The 10,390-nt window shown below is 32.2% G+C and overlaps 1 long non-coding RNA gene across 6 annotated transcripts in view; it reads left to right on the plus strand.

Moving 5' to 3' along the window:
• Positions 1 to 10,390, plus strand: part of LOC105485592 (uncharacterized) — a 75,421-nt gene that overhangs the window by 45,764 nt on the left and 19,267 nt on the right. The window lies entirely within an intron of this gene.

Below are 10,390 nucleotides of genomic sequence, written 5' to 3' on the forward strand. Positions count from 1 at the left end.
TTGAACAACATGGGTTTGACTATGCAGATTCACTTATATGCAGTTTTGTTCAGTAAAAGTTATACTGAGTGTGCCTGCCTCTCCTACCTTCCCTTCTACCTCTCCCACATCTTTTGTCTCTATCACCTCTGAGACAGCAAGAACAACCCCTCTTCCTTGTCCTCCTCAACCCATTCAACATGAAGACAATGAGGATGGAGACCTTATCATGGTCCACTTCTACTTAATATATTCTCTCTTCCTTATGATTTTCTTAATAACATTTCTTTTCTCTACCTTACTTTATTGTAAGAATAAAGTGTATAATACATATAACATACAAAATATGCATTAATCAACTGTTTATGTTATCAGTACGGCTTCTGGTCAAGAGTAGGTTGTTAGTAGTTAAGCTTTTAAGGAATTAAAAGTTATAGGTGGATTTTTTATTGTGTTTGGGGTCAGTACTGCTTCATGCCATTCAAAGTTCAAATGTTTTATTTCCTTTAATATTGTGAAAAATTACAACTAAAACAGATAGAGTAAATAATTAATCCATTCTATCAATAGGTATTATACCAGGTCAAGGCAATATTTGAATTTCAGTAAGACTCAAACCATTTCTGATTTTTCCTTGTTTCTTGGTATGACCCTCATCACCTTTCAAAAAGGCGTCAGAAAACTATTTGTCTTCTCAGTTCTGAAAGACTTCTTAAGTTATAGTCATTATTTCCAGAATTTCCTTGCTCCTTCAACCTACCACGCCCCTCACCTTAAGTCTCTGTTAAGTACCTATTGAAAGATCAGCAATTGTTTTGTCTGAGGCCTTATTTCAGAAAGGCATTTTTTTTTCCTCAACATTGTATAATGGAGGAGGCTTTGCTCTTCATTGCATAAGCTTTCAGTCTGTCTTTCCACCCTACCTGAAATTCTTGACTAGCATTGTTTTACTTAAGGCTGGTCTGTTTCCTAAAACTAGAAGGAAGTTTTCACATTTGGTTAAATAAGGAAAGCATGTGTTATATAAAAATAAATTCTATGTAGTTTTCATTTTTTATATGTAATCCTTCAATTCTATAACAAAGATAATGAATGCTTTTTAGATTTATTAGATTGTTCATAACTGAGGAAACAATCAGTGAACTTCAAGATTGTCAATAGAAATTATCCAAATTAAAAATAGCTGAAAAACACAAAAATATAAAGAAGGAGAAAAAAAGACACAAGTAAAAACAGAGGACCGCATCCAAGAGCTGTGGGACAATTTTCAATGGACTAATGCATATGTAATCAAAATTCCAGAAGTCCAGAGAAAGATTGTGTTAAAAGAGTATTCAGAAGATGATGGATGACAGTTTCTAAAAGTTAATGAAGGATATAACACCATAGATCCAAAAAGCCCAAGGAATTTAAGAGATGATAAATGATAATAACAACTACAACAAAACTAAAACAAACTGAAATAATAAAGTAACAAAGATAAAACGAATATCATTTAAAAAAAAAACATATTTTAGATACAGGGGATACATGTGCAGGTTTGTTACATGAGTATATTGCACACAGGTAATAAGTGTAGTACCAATAGATAGTTTTTTAACCCACCCCCCTCAACTCTCTTGTAGTCTGTAGTGTTAGTGGGTATTTTCCCCATATTTATGTTTGCTCAATGTTTAGCTCACACTCATAAGTGTGAACATGCAGTATTTTGTGTTCTGGTCCTGTGTTAATTCATTTAGGATTATGGTCTCCCAGCTCCATCTATGTTGCTGCAAAGAACATGATTTTTTCTTTGTTACGACTGTGTAATATTACATGGTATATATGTACCACATTTTCTTTATCTAATCAATTACTGATGGGCATCTAGGTTGACTCCATGTCTTTTCTATTATGAATACTGCAGTGATGAACCTGAGTGGCTGTATCTTTTTGGTATAGTGATCTATTTTCCTTTGGGTATATACCCAGTAATGGAATTGTTGGATTGAATGGTAACTCTGTTTTAAGTTGTTTGAGAAATTTCCAAGCTCATTTCCATAGTGTCTGAAGAAATTGACATTCTCACCAACAGTGTATATTTATTTGTTCTCTTTTCTTCACAGTCTCACTAGCATGTTGTTTTCTGACTTTTTAATAACAGGCATTCCGAATGGTGTGAAATTATATCTCATTGATTTAAATTTGCATTTCTCTTACAATTAGTGATGATGAGAATTTTATCATGTTTTTGACTGGTTTTATGTCTTCATTTGAGAAGTGTCTGTTAATGTCTTTTGCCCATTTTTAATGAAATTATTTGTCTTTTTTTTTTTTTTTTTTTTTTACTCATTTATGTGAGTTGCCAATAGTTTAGAGCTATAAGGTCTTTGTTGGATAGTTTGTGAATATTTTCACCCTTTTTATATGTTGTCTGTTTACTCTCTTGAGAGCTTATTTCACTGTGTAGAGCCCTTTAGTTTAATTAGGTTCCACTTCTCAATTTTTTTTGTTACAATTACTTTTGAGGACTTAGCCAAAAATTCTTTGTCAAGAAGGCTATTTCTTATCATTTTTATAGAGTTTTTATAGTTTTTTAAAGTTTTTTATAGTCTTACATTTAAAACCTTAATTCACCTTCAGTTAATTTTTGTACATAGTGAAATATAAGGGTCCAGTTTCATTCTACTGCATTCAGCAAGGCAGTTATCCCAGCACAATTATTGAATAGCGAGTCATTTCTAAATTGCTTGTTTTTATCAGTCTTATAGAAAATTAGATGATTGGATGGATATATATTTATTCCTGAGTTTTCTATTTTGTTCCATTGATATATGTGTCTGTTTTCCCATGAGTATTATGCTGTTTTGGTTACCATGGCCTTATAATGTAGTTTGAAATTGGGTAGTATGATGCTTCCAGCTTTGTCGTTTTTGCTTCCAGTTGCTTTGGCTATTCAGCTCGTTTCTAGTTACATACAAATTTTAGAATAGTTTTTTTTTTTTTTTCTAATTCTGCAAAGAATGACTTTTGTAGTTTGACAGGAATAGCACTGAATCTGTAAATTGCTTTGTGCTTTTGGCCATTTTACCAATATTAATTCCTCTTTTTCAAAAGCATGATTTTTTTTTCTGTTGTTTCCAATTTATTTCATCAGTGTTGTATAGCTCTCTTTATAGATATCTCGTACCTCCTTGGTTAGCTGTACTCTTAGATATTTCATTTTCTTTATGGCTGTTGCAGAATGTATTCTCAATTTAACTCTCAGCCTGGACATTATTGGTATATAGAAATGGTACGGTTTTTGGTACATCCACTTTGTTTTCTGAAACCTTACTAAAATAGTTTATCAGTTCTAGTTGCATTTTGGTAGAGTCTTTAGGGTTTTAAGGTGTAGAATCTTATAATCAGTGAAGAGAAATAGGTTGACTTCTTTTCCTATTTGTATGCCTTTTATTTCTTTATCTTGTCTGATTGCTCTGGTTAGGACTTCCAAGTAATATGTTAAATAGGAGTGGTAAGAGTGGGCATCTTGTCTTTTTCCAGTTCTCAAGGGAAACATTTCTAGCTTTTGCCTGTTCAGTATACTATTGGCTCTGATTTTGTCATAGATAGCTCTCATTATTTTGAGAGATGATTGTTCAATGCCTGGTCTGTTAAAGAATTTTATCATGAAGGGATGTTGGATTTTATTGAAAGTTTTTTCTTTGTATTCACATGATCATGTGGATTTGCTTTTTTATTCTGTTTATATGGTGAATCACATTTATTAATTCATGTATGTTGAAACAGCCTTGTATCCTAGGAATAAAGCCTACTTGATTGTGGTGTATTAACTTTTTCATGTGCTACTAAATTCAGTTTGCTAGTATTTGGTTGAGGGTTTTTGTGTGTGTGTTGATCATGGATATTTGCCTGAAGTTTTATTTCTTCATCATCTCTCTTCCACATGTTGGTATTAAACTGATACTGGCTTCATAAAACGGGTTAGGGAGGAGTCCTCCTCCTCAATTTATTGGAATAATTTCAATAGCATTGGTATCAGCTCTTCTTTGTATGTCTGGTGAAATTGAGCTGTGAATTCATCTAGTCCATTTTGTGTGTGTGTGTAGTTGTTAGTATTTTTTTTTCTACTTCAATTTCTGAGCTCGATATTGGTCTATTTAGGGTTTCAATCTCTTCCTAATTCATTTTTGGGATATATCTGTTTCCAGGATTTTATCCATTTTCTCTACATTCTCTAATTTGTGTGCATGGTGTTCTTCATAGTATTCTCTGTGGAAATTTTATATTTCTGTAAGATCAGTTGTAATGTCATTTTTGTCTTTTATGATTGTTCTTCTTTGAGTCTTCTCTGTTTTTGTTTTGTTTTGTTTTGTTTTGTTTTGTTCTTACCTAGCTAGCAGTCTATCAATCTTTTTTATGCTTTCAAAAAAAACAAGTCTCAGTTTCATTGATTCTTTGTATGGGTTCTTGCATCTCAATTTCATTCATTTTTATCTAATTTTAGTTATTTTTGTTGTTGTTGTTGTTGTCTTTTTTCTATTAGCTTGGGGACTGGCTTCCTCTTTCTTTTTCTAGTTCCTTCAAGTGAAAAGTTAGATTGTTAATCTGAGGTCATTCTAAATTCTTGATGAAGGTATTTGGTGCAATAAACTTTCCTCTTAACACAGTGCTAGCTGCGTCCCAGAGATTTTGGTACTTTTTGTCCCTGTTTTACCAATAGGGAAAAACTTCCTTTTCAATTTTGATGTTCACCCAGCAGTTATGCATGAACAAGTTATATAATATCCATGAATGGTCTAAGATCATGTTTGGTATGATTTCAATTTTTGAAAATTCATTGAAACTTGCGTAGTACTAAAGTGAAGCCCATGTTCCGGTATTTTATTTCTCTTAACAAGTGTCACTTGATAAATTAGAATTCCTTATTTTAATGTGTAACAAGTTATTTTAACTTCAAGACCATGAAAATAGTCTCATACTTCATTTTCTTTAAGTTTTGTTGTTTTCTTATTCAAACTTAGAGCTCTAGTTCTTGAAGATTTGATTTCATTTTTTCTAAGTAAGGTATCAATTTACATAATTCTTTATGTGATTATGTTATTAACATAGCAGCATCTACTTAAAAGTTTGTTCTTTCTCTCTTTCCTGCTGCTTTGCTCTACTGTGCTCAACTTTTGCAATAAGTTAAGTGCCCATATGATTTATGTCTAACCTAAGATATATTCTTGCAGATTAGTCTAATTGTCTATCCTTTTAATAGTTCCACTCAGACTTAATTTCGGCACGTATTTAAAGATATTTTATAATATCTAGGAGTGTAATTCCTTCCACCTTACCATTATTTATCAAGAGTTTCTGACTATTCTCGGCCCTTTGCATTTTTTCATATTATAGAATCAGCTTAATAATACCCACAAAAGAAAACAACACAAATTTTTACTGAGATTATCTCTTATGTATTTAGGAGGAAATCAGTGTCCTCTCTGTATGTTATATAACAGAAAGATATTTGGGGCCAGTATAATGGTCTTGCTAATTCTTTCAGTCTCCTAGAGTATACTGCCTGTATCAGTTCCATGTTGAAGTTTATTGCTGAGCCAGCTCATTACGAGAATATCTAAGATGGGAAATGATTAAATCAAATAGGCTCATACATAGCCAAAAGGTTTTCATTTTTCCAATTTTTGGAACACCTCATGATTATGAATTTAGTCTTCATATATTTGAGAGAACTAGCCCATATATACAACTTTTCTCCTTTTGTTCTACTCATGACCATACCACCTTACATACCAATAACTTGCTAGTGATTAAATAATAATATTTATTTCTCTTTTCCCTTAAACTAGTGTATAGCTCCTCGAAGATTCAGCTGAATATGCAGATGATATCCTCTAAACTCTTCCAACCTGAATGGGTCCAAATTTTGTTTCGTATCTCTTTGTTGTGAAAGGTTGTCACAGTTATCAGCCCTTTGGGGATTCACAAATGCTGTCAGGAATTTTTGTCTGGCTTTTCTGCCTGGCTCTCCTCTTTGGTTTCTATGTTTTTCTCAGTAATTGGTTGGAAATTTTCTCATTTTCTTAATAATATTAAAATGTCTTATAAATGTATCTTACTGTATTTTTGTACGTGTTCAATTAGAGAATGGGTCCAAATAGTCCAATCTGTCATATTATAGAAACAGAAGTTAAATCAGTACTTTACTTTAATCCGAATGGCTCAAGATACTTAGAATAACTGCTTTCTATCTTAGGTCTTTGATAAACACCTATTAAATGATTAAAAGGCTTCTCATCATCTTTCTTGACATTTTTATACAAAAATTTTCTCTACATTTCATCATGTATATATGTGTACAAAAGCAATTCATGTTAAACCAGAGCTGTGAATTTGTTATTGGTATAGTCATAATGTTGCTACCTTATTGTTAATATTTAACTTATTTATGTGAAACTATTATTAATGACTAATAAACCAGGCAGGTTTTATTAAAATTCATTAGTGTGATATGAATTAACAGAAAAGAGAATTATATTTTCCAGGATGTTTTTCATTTCCCATAAGAAATTATTCTACATTGCTATTGAAGATGTAATGTATTAAACAGGTATGACATACTGTTTTCAGTAACATTTAAGCAATTCAAAGGAAATGCTCTTATTTATATTGAACACTGACTACAAACTATAACTAGCCTATTTCAGAATACATAGGAACAATTTACTAAAGCTAATCTCTAATTATGTGAAAAAATATTTTGCAAAGCCTTTCCCTTAATTATGTCTACAGCTGATGAGATGGAGAAAATAAACAAAGGAGATTTAGAAGGCACACTAGTATGTTTAGTATTTGCCTATCAACACCTGGGAGATCAAATGATTTAAGTAATAATTTTATTTTAATACTTAGTAAATATCTTAAATCAAGCAGAGTTCTTACTTGCAGAAAAGAAAGAATGTATACCTTGGGACAAACCATACTCTGGACACATGATTTGAAGCTGAACTTCAAATCAAATATTCATTTATTTTCATTGTTGAAGTGAAATTAATAGACACCAAAAAGCTTAGTATAAAATAGTATTTTTTCAAATGTATTTGAATGGATGTTGTACAATTTAGTCAATTTATTAGTTTTCTTTGAAAAACATGGGAGGGTGAGAAGCTGTGCCATAGATAATTATTTAGAGTGTATTATCTAGGTTATAACATGGCTAAGTCACAAAATTCGTTAGTAAAGCTTATACCAAAATATTGCTTTGTATGATAATATAAAAGCTAACTAATCATTTAAAAATAAGAGAAAACATTGTTAATAAGTAGTAAATGTAAATTAACTCATTATTTATAAAATTACTTACCATTTTAAATAGTCTTTTTTTCTAGTTAAATGAAAAATACTCCATATTTAAGCCAAACTTCTGCAGCTAGTCAGCAAATAAACCAGGTCATGCTTTGACCTGGTTTCAAATTTCACATTTCAGTATATGGGATGATAGCCGAGGTGGAAATAGAAAAGCTACAAAAGCATACAAAGCCAGATCCAAAATAAAATATAAATTATGTTATCTCTTCCTTTCCCAATAAGATTTTAAATGAGAGATTACAAATTAATGCTTGTTGTGAGAAGTCAAACGGAGGGACCACCTGGAGCTGCAGCAGAGGAACACAAATTATGAAGATTTCATTTTAATATGGACGTTTATAGTTTCCCAAATAATACTTTTACAATTTCTTATAGCTGTCTTACCTTAATCTCCTAATTCTGTTATCTTTGTACTCTGAGGATGTACATTACCTCAGGACCACTGTGATAATTGTGTTAACTGTACAAATTGATTGTTAAACATGCGTGTTTGAACAATATGAAATCAGTGCACCTTGAAAAAGAACAGAATAACAGCGATTTTTAGGGAACAAGTGAAGACAACCATAAGGTCTGACTGCCTGTGGGGTTGGGCAAAAGAGCCATATTTTTCTTCTTGCAGAGAGCCTATAAATGGATGTGCAAGTAGGGAAGATATCGCTAAATTCTTTTCCTAGCAAGGCATATTAATATTAGTACACTGGGGAAGGAATGTGTTCCTGGGGAGAGGTCTATAAACAGATGCTCTGGGAATGTTTGTCCCATGCCATTGAGATAAGGACTGGGATACGCCCTAGTCTCTTGCAGTACCCTCAGGCTTACTACAGTGGAGAAAAACCCAGCCCTGGTGAATTTGTGGTCAGACGGGTTCTCTGCTCTTGAACCCTGTTTTGTGTAGTTTACAATGTTTATCAAGACAATACGTGCACAGCTGAATATAGACCCTTATCAGTAGTTCTGCTTTTGCCCTTTGCTTTGTGATCTTTGTTGGACCCTTATCAGTGGTTCTCCTTTTTGCCCTTTGAAGCACGTGATCCTCCCTGTTCTTACACCCTCCCCTTTTGAAACCCTTAATAAAAAACTTGCTGGTTTTGCAGCTCAGGTGGACATCACAGTCCTACCGATATGTGATGTCACCCCTGGTGGCCCAGCTGTAAAATTCCTCTCTTTGTACTCTTTCTCCTTATTTCTCAGCCGGTTGGGCACTTATGGAAAATAGAAAGAACCCATGTTGAAATGTTGGGGGCGGATTCCCCTGATAAATACTAAAATAGTTCTTTACCTTCTTAGGTCCCAAAAGCAAAGGAATCACTTTATTATGTGCGTTCACTCATTTAAAAAAATGTTTATAGTAACAGTTAAGCAGGGAAATCTTTCCAAATAGCCTTTTAAAAGGAAACAATTAGAGGAATTAAGAAAAATTTCATCAAGCATACTCTTTGCTATAGACTTTTCTTGACAAATTTGATACTGGCATATCTCTGGAACCTATTTAAATATCCTGTTGGCATTCAAGAGGGGAAATATTCAAGCATTTGGCCTGCATGACATGTAACTGTGGATAACATCTGCACTTTCAGTCTAGGCTTATTCCCCAGAAATGGACAATTGGTAACTTTTTCTCTAAAAAAAAGGGATTAATCTTCTAGCACCTGAAATAAGAAATCTTATTTTGTCATAAATAATAGAGGAATGTTTTGTCATAAACTGTCAAATTACTGTGAAAATATCTTATTGTTTATTAAATACCAATGGCATATATTACTATTATCCTCTATGTTTCGACTATGGTCATTTGTATTTTTCACATTTTAAAGCCACTTGTACTTAAAAAAAAAAATCTACAAATTAGAAATTCTATGCTATTAGAGCACCCTGTCATGACACTTGAGCTGGTTAAGTTTTCCTTAACCCCATTTAAACCTAAGCACTTGCACATATCCACTTGCCAGGAGACTATTTTGTATCAATCTACTCTTCATTGAAAGATCAATATTGACTTATCATCTACTCCAGGTTTTTTTTTTTATTTTGATTCCCTTATTATATTTTACCAGGAGGTTTAAATACATCATGCATATTACCTGTCACTACAGGTATTTGTCAGTGTTTTTTAAGAATTTGCTCAGATTTTTATAGTAGTAAATGTTACAAAGCACAAAGTACAGCTGGCCATAACTGTGCTTTAAAATTCTATACCACTATTTTGACCAATATGAAGAAAATATTCTAGATTTTAAATCTCTCATATTATAAACAACAGCTAAATTCTAAATATAAAATTTCTATCATAAATAAACTGTTATTTTAGTCATTATACTTGAGAATGCTGTGTTATGACATACCGGCTTTTCAAATATACACAGAAATTTCATATGCTAACTCAGATAGCAACAAACCGTGCATCATAAGTTCAAAGAAGGTACAAATTCAGTCTTATAGACCAAGTTTTAGGAGCAAAAATGAAAATGGAGACATTATGGAGAATTGAAGAGTCATCCTCCATCTTAAAAAAATATGAAAAAAAAAGCCCGTAAAGAGTAAAAACAGTGAAACAAACTCAACAATTTTTTTGCCATTGATAGATTATGAACAATCACACACAATTCACACACACTCCCCATACCGTGGTCATTATTAGTTGCAGTCACACTGTACATACTATTTTAAAGTTTATTTAGGGGTATCTTTTTCAATTTTTTTGAAATACTGAACTATAAGATGTACAATTCTTTGTTTTATTTTCTTTGGTTTTGATGTATTATTATTGAATTTAGATGTTTGGTAAAGAGCCTTCCTTTTTGTGTTTATATATTTTTGCTTTTTTTTTTTTTTTCAGAATAGTGCTTATCGAATTTCTTATTTTTCCACATTCTTATAATAATTTTGCATTGTGATACATCAGCAATCTTTGCATAGTCACATAAATAAAACAGTTTCTGTTCCACCAATATTGTCTTGTCATCTAATCAAAATACATTGCCAATTAGGACAATTAAAGGTAGGCCCCCGGAAATTTAATATCCTGAGTTTCATGTGATCTCTCAATTATAAGCCA

The sequence above is a fragment of the Macaca nemestrina genome, chromosome 16 (assembly GCF_043159975.1).
Source record: "Macaca nemestrina isolate mMacNem1 chromosome 16, mMacNem.hap1, whole genome shotgun sequence".
Taxonomy (NCBI): domain Eukaryota; kingdom Metazoa; phylum Chordata; class Mammalia; order Primates; family Cercopithecidae; genus Macaca; species Macaca nemestrina.